Source organism: Triticum urartu, chromosome 7A (assembly GCF_056163025.1).
Source record: "Triticum urartu cultivar PI428250 chromosome 7A, HENAU_Tu73, whole genome shotgun sequence".
NCBI lineage: Eukaryota > Viridiplantae > Streptophyta > Magnoliopsida > Poales > Poaceae > Triticum > Triticum urartu.
This window is the reverse complement of record NC_141879.1, coordinates 67,143,106-67,156,528: the sequence shown is the minus strand read 5'-3', so window position 1 is coordinate 67,156,528 and position 13,423 is coordinate 67,143,106. Positions and strand designations below refer to the sequence as shown.

Below are 13,423 nucleotides of genomic sequence, written 5' to 3'. Positions count from 1 at the left end.
GCGCCGGTTACCAAACCGGCGCTAAAGGGCCTTACGAGCCGGTGCTATTGCCCGGTTCTGCACTATACATGATCATGCTAAGCAATATGACAATGATGAATGTGTCATGATGAACGGAATGGTGGAAAGTTGCATGACAATATATCTCGGAATGGCTATGGAAATGCCATAATAAGTAGGTATGGTGGCTGTTTTGAGGAAGGTATATGGTGGGTGTATGATACCGGCGAAAGGTGCGCGGTATTAGAGAGGCTAGCAATGGTGGAAGGGTGAGAGTGCGTATGATCCCTGGACTCAACATTAGTCATAAAGAACTCATATACTTATTGCAAAAATCTACAAGTTATCAAAGCAAAGTATTACGCGCATGCTCCTAGGGGGATAGATTGGTAGGAAAAGACCATCGCTCATCCCCGACCGCCACTCATAAGGAAGACAATCAATGAATGAATCATGCTCCGACTTCATCACATAACGGTTCACCATACGTGCATGCTACGGGAATCACAAACTTCAACACAAGTATTTCTCAAATTCATAACCACTCAACTAGCATGACTCTAATATCACCATCCTCATATCTCAAAACAATTATCAAGCATCAAACTTCTCATAGTATTCAACACACTCATAAGAAAGTTTTATTATTCTTGAATACCTAGCATATTAGGATTTTAAGAAAATTACCATGCTATTTAAGACTCTCATAATGATATAAGTGAAGCATGAGAGTTCATCTATTTCTTCAAAATAAAACTACCACCATGCTCTAAAAGATATAAGTGAAGCACTAGAGCAAATGACAAACTACTCCAAAAGATATAAGTGAAGATCAATGAGTAGTCGAATAATTATGCAACTATGTGAAGACTCTCTAACATTTAATAATTTCAGATCTTGGTATTCTATTCAAACAGAAAGCAAAGCACAATAAATTGACGCTCCAAGCAAAACACATATCATGTGGCGAATAAAAATATAGCTCCAAGTAAAGTTACCGATGAACGAAGACGAAGGAGGGGATGCCTTCCGGGGCATCCCCAAGATTAGGCTCTTGGTTGTCCTTGAATATTACCTTGGGGTGCCTTGGGCATCCCCAAGCTTAGGCTCTTACCACTCCTTGTTCCATATCCATCGAATCCTTACCCAAAACTTGAAAACTTCACAACACAAAACTTAAAGTAGAAAACTCGTAAGCTCCGTTAGTATAAGAAAATAAATCACCACTTCAAGGTACTGTAATGAACTCATTCTTTATTTATATTGGTGTTAAACCTACTGTATTCCAACTTCTCTATGGTTTATAAACTATTTTACTAGCCATAGATTCATCAAAATAAGCAAACAACACATCGAAAACAGAATCTGTCAAAAACAGAACAGTCTGTAGTAATCTGGATCAAACGTATACTTATGGAACTCATAAAATTCTCAAATAAATTGCTGGACCTCAGTAATTTATCTATTAATCATCTTCAAAAATAATTAACTAAATAGCACTCACCAAATAAAAATGGAAGCAATTCTCGTGAGCGCTAAAGTTTCTGTTTTTCTTACAGCATGATCAACAAGACTTTCCCCAAGTCTTCCCAAAGGTTCTACTTGGCACAAACACTAATTAAAATCATAAAACCACATCTAAGAAGAGGCTAGATGAATTATTTATTACTAAACAGGAACAAAAAGCAAGGAACAAGAATAAAATTGGGTTGCCTCCCAACAAGCGCTATCGTTTAACGCCCCTAGCTAGGCATGATGATTTCAATGATGCTCATATAAAAGATAAGAATCGTAGCATAAAGAGAGCATCATGAAGAATATTACTAGCACATTTAAGTCTAACCCACTTCCTATGCATTGGGATTTTGTGAGCAAACAACTTATGGGAACAATAATCAACTAGCATAGGAAGGTAAAACAAGCATAACTTCAAAACTTTAAGCACATAGAGAGGAAACTTGATATTATTGCAACTCCTACAAGCATATATTCCTCCCTCATAATAATTATCAGTAGCATCATGAATGAATTCAACAATATAACCAGCACCTAAAGCATTCTTTTCATGATCTACAAGCATAGAAATTTTATTACTCTCCACATAAGCAAATTTCTTCTCAGTCGGAATAGTGGGAGTATCATAAGAGACTTGAATACTATAAATTGTTTCCACATTAAAAGAGTAATGTTCAGAGAAAGGGTACTCATAATCATGACAAGTTTTATAAATATAACCATCACTACTCTTTATAGCATAAGTTTCATCACAATAATCATCATAAGTAGCAACTTTGTCCTTATCATAACAACTTTGCATATCAAAACTAGGAAGACTAAAAATATCATCATTAATGAACATAGCATCCCCAAGCTTGGGACAAACATTAATTGCAGCAAATATATTCTCAAAAACATCATCTTCATCAAACATAGCTTCCCCAATCTTGGGCCTTTTCATATCATAAGCATAATCACTCTCATCATTAATAGTATAAATAGCACCAATAGTATAGCAACTATCATATTCTTCCAAGCAAGTGCCAAAAAGATTTTCAAGATCATAAGAAGTATCATTATCTTCCACAATTATATTTTCATGAGGCACAATAGTAATAGGAGCAGCATTATTTGGAAGAGATATCTTTTTACCTCTCTTCCTTTTTCTTTTCTTCTTCTTCACCGCATCATGTGTGGGCTCAATCCTCTTTTTGGAGCTCCTTATTAATGAGATTGGTTGAATAGGAGGCTCTTCCTCGTTACTTGATTCATCATAAGAAATAATAGGAGGGTATTGGCAAGTCTCTTCCCTTTCATTAGTATTCTCTTCATCTTCTATTTGTTTTCTTTTCTTTATGTAGTTGGCAATATAAGGATTTTCAATACAATTCACCGCATAATACATATAAATTTCCTCTAGATCAAAATGAAGAACTCTATCAAGATTAAATTTTGGAATACCCTCAGTTATACGTTTCATTTCTTCATAACCCAAAAGAAGGCTAAGCTCTTTATGATGCTCAAGGGTAATCAAATTATCACAATGTTTGGACACGACTTGATCATGAAACAAATAGCATTGGAGCTTTAAATGGACATGTTCATTGCAAAGTTCACAAGGGGCGCGAAAAATATTGAATTTTTCAGCACAATCATCAAGACTTTCTTGCAACAATTTAGTTTCTAAGTACTTATGCCTCTTGCAATATCTATCTTCCCTATTTGGTGTGTACTTACAAACCCAGTCTACTCCACAAAAATTGACATGTTTCTAGGAGGCATTTTCATCATAACTAGTGCAATCATCATTAACATCATGGATATTCAAATAATTCATACTAACAACATTGCAATCATGCTCATCATTCAAATATTTAGTGCCAAACATTTTATAGATTTCTTCTTCTAGCACTTGAGCACAATTATCCTTTCCATCATACTCACAAAAGATATTAAAAAGGTGAAGCGTATGAGACAAACTCAATTCCATTTTTTTATAGTTTTCTTTTATAAACTAAACTAGTGATAAAACAAGAAACTAAAAGACTCGATTGCAAGATCTAAAGATATACCTTCAAGCACTAACCTCCCTGGCAACGGCGCCAGAAAAGAGCTTGATGTCTACTACACAAACTTCTTCTTGTAGACGTTGTTGGGCCTCCAAGTGCAGAGGTTTGTAGGACAGTAGCAAATTTCTCTCAAGTGGATGACCTAAGGTTAATCAATCCGTGGGAGGCGTAGGATGAAGATGGTCTCTCTCAAGCAACCCTGCAACCAAATAACAAAGAGTCTCTTGTGTCCCCAACACACCCAATACAATGGTAAATTGTATAGGTGCACTAGTTTGGCGAAGAGATGGTGATACAAGTGGTATATGGATAGTAGATAATAGTATTTGTAATCTGAAATTATAAAAACAGAAAGGTAACTAATGATAAAAGTGAGCGTAAACGGTATTGCAATGCTAGGAAACAAGGCCTAGGGTTCATACTTTCACTAGTGTAAGTCCTCTCAACAATAATAGCATAATTGGATCACATAACCATCCCTCAACATGCAACAAAGAGTCACTCCAAAGTCACTAATAGCGGAGAACAAACGAAGAGATTATGGTAGGGTATGAAACCACCTCAAAGTTATTCTTTCCAATCAATCCGTTGGGCTATTCCTATAGGTGTCACAAACAGCCCTAGAGTTCGTACTAGAATAACACCTTAAGACACAAATCAATCAAAACCCTAATGTCAGCTAGATACTCCAATGTCACCTCAAGTATCCATGGGTATGATTATACGATATGCATCACACAATCTCAGATTCATCTATTCAACCAACACATAGAACCTCAAAGAGTGCCCCAAAGTTTCTACCGAAGAATCAAAACGAAAACATGTGCCAACCCCTATGCATAGGTTCATGGGCGGAACCCGCAAGTTGATCACCAAAACATACATCAAGTGAATCACGTGGCATCCCATTGTCACCACAGATACGCACGACAAGACATACATCAAGTGTTCTCAAATCTTTAAAGAATCAATCCAATAAGATTACTTCAAAGGGGAAACTCAATTCATTACAAGAGAGTAGAGGGGGGAAGAAACATCATAGGATCCAAATATAATAGCAAAGGTCGCGATACATCAAGATCGTATCATCTCAAGAACACGAGAGAGAGAGAGAGATCAAACACATAGCTACTGGTACATACCCTCAGCCCCGAGGGAGAACTACTCCCTCCTCGTCATGGAGAGCGCCGGGATGATGAAGATGGCCACCGGTGAGGTTTCCCCCCTCCGGCAGGGTGCCGGAACAGGGTCCCGATCGACTTTTGGTGGCTATAGAGGCTTGCGGCGGCGGAACTCCAGATCTAATCTTCGTTCTGGAAGTTTTAGGGTACGACGATATATATGGGTGCAGGAAGTACGTCGGAGGAGCCACGGGGGCCCCACGAGGCAGGGGGCACGCCCTAGGGGGGTGGGCGCGCCCCCACCCTCGTGGGCAGCCCGTGTCTCCCCTGACGTGCACTCCAAGTTCCCTGGGTTGCTTTCCTTCGAAAAATAACTTCTCGAGTTGATTTCGTTCCGTTTCGACTTCGTTTGATATTCCTTTTCTTCGAAACACTGAAATAGGCATAAAACAGCAAATCTGGGCTGGGCCTCCGGTTAATAGGTTAGTCCCAAAAATAATATAAAAGTGGAAAATAAAGCCCAATATTGCCCAAAACAGTAGATAATATAGCATGGAGCAATAAAAAATTATAGATACGTTGGAGACGTATCATCCATCATCCTTTCCTCACTTGGGACAATGCTCTAATAATGATGATCATCACACTTTTATTTTTCTTACATCTCAATAATTACAACTCGATACTTAGAACAAGATATGACTCTATATGAATGCCTCCGGTGGTGTACCGGGATATGCAATGATGTAATGAGTGACAAGTATGAAAGAATTATGAACGGTGGCTTTGCCACAAATACTATGTCACCTACATGATCATGCTAAGCAATATGACAATGTGGAGTGTGTCATAAACGGAACGGTGGAAAGTTGCATGGCAATATATCTCGGAATGGCTATGGAAATGCCATAATAGGTAGGTATGGTGGCTGTTTTTAGGAAGGTATATGGTAGGTGTATGATACCGGCGAAAGGTGCGCGGTATTAGAGAGGCTAGCAAAGGTGGAAGGGTGAGAGTGCGTATAATCCATGGACTCAACATTAGTCATAAAGAACTCATATACTTATTGCAAAAATCTACAAGTTATCAAAGCAAAGTATTACGCGCATGCTCCTAGGGGGATAGATTGGTAGGAAAAGACCATCGCTCGTCCCCGACCGCCACTCATAAGGAAGACAATCAATAAATAAATCATGCTCCGACTTCATCACATAACGGTTCACCATACGTGCATGCTACGGGAATCACAAGCTTCAACACAAGTATGTATCAAATTCACAACTACTCAACTAGCATGACTTTAATATCACCATCTCCATGTCTCAAAACAATTATCAAGTATCAAACTTATCATAGTATTCAACACACTCATAAGAGAATTTTTATTATTAATCTTGCATACCAAGCATATTAGGATTTTAAGAAAATTACCATGCTATTTAAGACTCTCAAAATAATCTAAGTGAAGCATGAGAGATCAATAGTTTCTATAAAACAAATCCACCACCATGCTCTAAAAGATATAAGTGAAGCAATAGAGTAAAATTATATAACTCAAAAGATATAAGCGAAGCACATAGAGTATTCTAACAAATTCCAAATCATATATGGGTCTCTCAAAAGGTGTGTACAGCAAGGATGATTGTGGTAAACTAATAAGCAAAGACTCAAATAATACAAGACGCTCCAAGCAAAACACATATCATGTGGTAAATAAAAATATAGCTCCAAGTAAAGTTACCGATAGAAGTAGACGAAAGAGGGGATGCCTTCCGGGGCATCCCCAAGCTTTGGCTTTTAGGTGTCCTTAGATTATCTTGGGGGTGACATGGGCATCCCCAAGCTTAGGCTCTTGCCACTCCTTGTTCCATAATCCATCAAATCTTTACCTAAAACTTGAAAACTTCACAACACAAAACTTAAAGTAGAAAATCTCGTGAGCTCCGTTAGCGAAAGAAAACAAAAGACCACTTCAAGGTACTGTAATGAACCCATTCTTTATTTATATGGGTGTTATACCTACTGTATTCCAACTTCTCTATGGTTTATAAACTAATGTACTAGCCATAGATTCATCAAAATAAGCAAACAACACACGAAAAACAGAATCTGTCAAAAACAGAACAGTCTGTAGTAATCTGTAGCTAGCGCAAGATCTGCAACCCCCAAAATTCTAAAATAAATTTCTGGACGTGAGGAATTTATCTATTAATCATCTGAAAAAAGAATTAACTAAATATCACTTTCCAAATAAAAATTACAGCAGTTCTCGTGAGCGCTAAAGTTTCTGTTTTTTACAGCAAGTTCAACAAGACTTTCCCCAAGTCTTCCCAACGGTTCTACTTGGCACAAACACTAATTAAACACAAAAAACACAACCAAAACAGAATCTAAATAATTTATTTATTGAATAACAGGAAGGGAAAATATTGGGTTGTCTCCCAACAAGCGCTTTTCTTTAAAGCCTTTTTAGCTAGGCATTGATAATTTTAATGATGCTCACATGAAAGACAAGAATTGAAGCACAAAGAGAGCATCATAAAACATGTGACAAACACATCTAAGTCTAACATACTTACCTATGCATAGGCATCTTATAGGCAAACAAATTATCATGGCAAGAAAAAACTAGCATATGCATGGAAGAGGAAAGAAACAATAGCAATCTCAACATAGCGAGAGGTAATTTAGTAACATGAAAATTTCTACCACCATATTTTCCTCTCTCATAATAATTGCAATGTGGGATCATAAGCAAATTCAACAAAATAGTTATCACATAAAATATTTTCAACACGATCCACATGCATGCAAAGTTGACACTCTTCCAAAATAGTGGGATTAACACTAACTAAAGTCATGACCTCTTCAAACCCATTTTCAATAAAAATTTCATAAGATTGAACATTCTCATATTCATCATGGGGCTTAAATAAATCTTCAAGATCAAAAGAAGAATCACCCCAATCATGATCATTGCAACAAATAGTAGTCATAGCAAAACTAGCATCCCCAAGCTTAGGGTTTTGCATATTATTAACACAATTGACATTAAGAGAATTTATAATAACATCATTGCAATCATGCTTTTCATCGAAGGAACTATCAAGTATGGGTGCAATAGCAACGATCTCATGTTTAACATAAGGAACTATGACAAATTCATCTTCATAAATATTGGCATCATGGCCACAAGAATAGCAAGCATCATGTTCATCAAGGGATATTTCATCCAAATCATCGGAATCATTATTATCTATAGATTCATGCATATCATTATTTTCTTCCAAAGCAGCGGTCATTCTTTCAATAAATTCTTGAACATAGACATTATGAGCAAAGTTTTCATTGCAATATTTAAGTATGACGGAATTTTCAGATTTATTGAGAGTAAAATCATACTTTCAATCAAAGAAGCAACTTCATGAGCACCCTTAAAAACGACAAATTCTTCAATTTGTTCGATATCATAGTAACTATAAACACCCTTTGCATAAGAAGATAAGATTTCATTATCATTGAACTCACATAGGTAAGGAAGGTGTTTTTTAGGGTTCTTAGAGCAACAAGTAAAATCACAAATTTCACAAAGATTCCAAGCATAGCATAGCAAACTATTTATATGATACCATAAGAGCTTCCCTTTTTCAGACAAACGATGACGCACAAAATCAGCATGCTCATCTAAAGATTTCCCATCAACTAAGCTAGTTGGGGTTTTATCACGAGCACATAAGGATCAAAGATGATCCAAGTAGAACACTTTAAGTGGATCCATATCAATAGATTATTAGCAAGCAAAGATGCAAGCAAATTGAAGGCACATGGTAACACAAGCAAACAAGCAAAAGAGGCAAATAGAGAAAGAGAGGGAGGATAGAGAGAGAGAGGGTGAATAAAACGGCAAGGGTGAAGTGGGGGGAGAGGAAAACGAGAGGCAAATGGCAAATACTGTAATGCGGGAGATAAGGGTATGTGATGGGTACTTGGTATATTGACTTTTGCGTAGACCTCCCCGACAACGGCGCCAAAAATCCTTCTTGCTACCTCTTTTAGCACTGCGTTAGTTTTCCCCGAAGAGGAAGGGATGATGCATCAAAGTAGCATAAGTATTTCCGTCAGTTTTTGAGAACCAAGGTATCAATCCAGTAGGAGGCTACACGCAAGTCCCTCGTACCTGCACAAACAAATAAATCCTCGCAACCAACGCAAATAGGGGTTGTCAATCTCTATAGGGCCACTTACGAGAGTGAGATCTGATAGATATGATAAAGATAATATTTTTGGTATTTTTATGATAAAGATGCAAAGTAAAATAATGGCAAAGTAAATAGCAAAGTAAATAACTAAGTAGTAGGATATTGATATGATAAAGATAGACCCGGGGGACATAGGTTTCACTAGTGGCTTCTCTCGAGAGCATAAGTATTCTACGGTGGGTGAACAAATTACTGTTGAGCAATTGACAGAATTGAGCATAGTTATGAGAATATCTAGGTATGATCATGTATATAGGCATCACGTCTGAGACAATTAGACCGACTCCTGCCTGCATCTACTACTATTATTCCACTCATCGACCGCTATCTAGCATGCATCTAGAGTATTAAGTTAAAAACAGAGTAACGCCTTAAGCAAGATGACATGATGTAGAGGGATAGACTCATGCAATATGAAGAAAACCCCATCTTGTTATCCTTGATGGCAACAATACAATATGTGCCTTGCTGCCCTTACTGTCACCGGGAAAGGACACCGCAAGATTGAACCCAAAGCTAAGCACTTCTCCCATTGCAAGAAAGATCAATCTAGTAGGCTAAACCAAACTGATAATTCAAAGAGACTTGCAAAGATAACCAATCATACATAAAAGAATTCAGAGAAGATTCAAATATTATTCATAGATAGACTTGATCATAAACCCACAATTCATCGGTCTCAACAAACACACCGCAAAAAGAAGATTACATCGAATATATCTCCACAAGAGAGGGGGAGAACATTGTATTGAGATCCAAAAAGAGAGAAGAAGCCATCTAGCTACTAACCATGGACCCGTAGGTCTGAAGTAAACTACTCACACTTCATCAGAGAGGCTATGGTGTTGATGTAGAAACCCTCCGTGATCGATGCCCCCTCCGGTGGAGCTCCGGAACAGGCCCCAAGATGGGATCTCATGGATACAGAAAGTTGCGGCGGTGGAATTAGGGTTTTGGCTCCGTATCTGATTGTTTGGGGGTACGTGGGTATATATAGGAGGAAGAAGTACGTCGGTGGAGCAACAGGGGGCCCACGAGGGTGGAGGGCGCGCCTGGGGGGGGCAAGTGCGCCCCCTCCCTCGTGGCCTCCTGTTAGTTGGCTTGACGTAGGGTCCAAGTCTCCTAAGTTGTATTCGGTGAGAAAATCACGTTCCCGAAGGTTTCATTCTGTTTGGACTCCGTTTGATATTCCTTTTCTTCAAAACCCTAAAGCAGGCAAAAAACAGCAATTCTGGGCTGGGCCTCCGGTTAATAGCTTAGTCCCAAAAATAATATAAAAGTGGATAATAAAGCCCAATAATGTCCAAAACAGTAGATAATATAGCATGGAGCAATCAAAAATTATAGATACGTTGGAGACGTATCAAACCTCCCATCACCATAAGCTGGAATTTGTGATGTGCCTGGCTGAGAGTTTGAAGCCCCGGGAGCCATAAATTGTCTTCGTGCTGTCCTTTGAGTTGCAGGTGGCCTTGCAGGTGCTGGAGCCCTTGGATGTGCTGGTGCCCTGGGAGCTGGCTATGAACTCTGTGTTGGCTGGGATGTGGCTGGTTGTGAACCCGTTGTTGGCTGAGAGGATGGCCCTGCTTGGTGAGATGTTTTCCTGCCTTTGTTGCTTGCTTTCCTTGTTGTTTTTGCTGCCTGGTTCTACACAGCAACAGCAGTGCATCAGTACAACAACAACAACAGTGAATATGTCCATTGTGCAACATGAAAAGATGGAAAGGTATCTAGGATTATAAAATTGGAAAGGGTACTAGCATTACGACAAGACCGTCGAGGCCATCCGACAATGGCTCCGACACTTTGATGATTATAAAATTGGAAAGGGTACTAGCATTACGACAAGACCGTCGAGGCCATTCGACAATGGTTCCGACACTTTGATGATTATAAAATTGGAAAGGGTACTAGCATTATGACAAGACCGTCGAGGCCATTCGACAATGGCTCCGACACTTTGATGATTATAAAATTGGAAATGGTACTAGCATTACGACAATACCATCGAGGCCATTCGACAATGGCTCTGACACTTTGATGATTATAAAATTGGAAAGGGCACTAGCATTATGACAAGACCGTCGAGGCCATTCGACAATGGCTCCGACACTTCGATGATTATAAAATTGGAAAGGGTACTAGCATTACGACAAGACCATCGAGGCCATTCGACAATGGCTCCGACACTTTGATGATTATAAAATTGGAAAGGGTACTAGCATTACGACAAGACCGTTGAGGCCATTCGACAATGGCTCCGACACTTTGATGATTATAAATTGGAAGGGTAGTACATAGAAAGTACCTGAGGAGTGCCTGCAACTTGTGTCCTTGCTCTGCTTCTCTTTGTTGCCTTTACATAGCTGCTATCCTGGGTTTTTTCCGAATGCTTCCTCTTATTGTGTTGTGTACTGCCACATACTGAACATGTCATCTTAACTCCTTTCCTTGAAATTTTGTTGCTTTTGGGCTTCTCTTGCTCCTCTCTAGTTCTTTCTGTCTTCTTCCTCCCAGGCTTGTTATTAACCCTAACAAGAGGGTCTGGTCTAGGGTTTGTAGATACATGCCAATTCTCTTTGCCCTCTACAGGTTGTAGCACATGGTCATAAATCTGGTTGTATGTGTTGATGAAGTAACAAGGTGCAATGAAGTCATCAAGGCATAAACCACACGTGTATACTGCACTGATTGCATGACAACAGGGCAACCCAAAGAGCTCCCATTATCTACAAGAGCAAGTCCACTTCTCCAGGTCAACTGTGAACCTTCTGTACTCACCTTCCTGCACTTCAAATCCTTCTTTGCCATTCCATAGCACATTGCATCTTCCTGATCTCTTTATGTTAAGCTGCAACTTTTTGAAAATATTAGGGCATATTTTCCCACTCCACTTCTCAGGCTTTGCTCTGTTTTCTTGAATTCTAGCCATGACCTTCTTCCTTATGATCTCCCTATGCTGCTTTCTCCAGTTTGCATAGATGTGCCTGGCACACATTCTATGCTCAGCTTGTGGACATATTTCATTTACTGATCTGATGAGGCCCTTCTGCTGGTCAGAGATGAAAACCCATCCATCACCATGATTATTTATCTGAATGTCCTTTTGAAGACGTGACAGAAACCAGTACCAACTGTCATAACTCTCAACTTCAACAATAGCCCATGCAATTGGGTACATCTGGTTGTTGGCATCTCTCCCAATGGCAGAAAGAATTTGTCCATGCACTGCCCCCTTCAGAAAACAACCATCTAACCCAACAACTCTTCTACATCCAGCCATAAAACCTTTCTTGCAGCCATCTAGACAGACATACATCCTCTCAAAGACATTCCTGTCATGTACTTCAGGGTCTAATGTGACTGCAACAGTACTTCCAGGATTGCTCCTAAGTAACTCAAGGTGGTAGTCAAATACTCTGGAATACTCACCATTAGTTGAATCTATGACCTTCTCCATGACAAGCTTCTTTGCCCTCTTGCATTTGGATATGTTCACATCTGCTAGCAAATCTTCTAGTACAGCTTCTTGCATTTTCTCCACCCTCCATGTTGGGTTGTCTCTAATTTGTCTGAAATATTTCCTAGCAATTACAGTACTGGTCACCAGCTTATTGTCTCTCCTGGGCACACAAGTGTGCACATTGTTGTACCTGTGAACTATCAACCAGTCAGATTTGCTATTTATTGACCCATATATGCTCCATTTGCAACCAGTCTAGCTACACTTGGCACTCACTCTCTTCTTCTCATCTTTGGGAAATATTAAATGATGGAAATTCTTCAGACCATATTTAACTAGTGCATTTTTGAATTGCTTGCTATCTGTAAAAGCCATGCCAACCTCAAATTGGGGTGCTTCTAAAGTGTCATCATACACCTTATGGTTGGTCTTTCTCCTTCTGACATCATTGACCTCTCCATCACTAGCCTCATCATAAGAAAGATCATCATCACTTTCAAAATATGGAGTATCATCTGCATCATCATCCAGCTAACATGTTTCTGGTACAATGAACTCATCAGGAACATTGCAAGCTCTTGCTTCTTCCTCCCCTAGCATCTTCTTTCTTTTTTTCAACTTGAATTCTTTAGCATACCTTCTGTACTCATTAATTTTCTTCATCTTCAGCAGAACTATTGCTCTCTGCAGGAGGCACAACATAGTCACTATCACTGTCACTGTCCGAGTCACCTGAAATCTACACCTCCTCAGTTGCAACACCTTTTCCTCTCTCAAACACTGAACTTGCAGTCCTGAACACAGGCAATTTGGTCCTGCATTGATCCTCTCCTGCATTTCTTTCACTTGCTTCAGGACTTTTTTCAGCAAGAATGGTAGCATATATGTCAATCACACCACCATCAGTCACATGCTTTGCCATCATCTCCACTGATTGCTGATCATCCAGTACAAGCAAAGCATTTGCCATATCATCACCTGGATATTTCCACTGCAACTTAGTGTTTTCTAGAG

At 39.1% G+C, this 13,423-nt stretch overlaps 1 pseudogene; it reads right to left on the bottom strand.

Annotated features, from left to right (window-relative positions):
- Positions 1-10,321: 10,321 nt before the first annotated feature.
- On the bottom strand, positions 10,322-13,379 carry LOC147957873 (uncharacterized; annotated as a pseudogene).
- Positions 13,380-13,423: the final 44 nt, after the last annotated feature.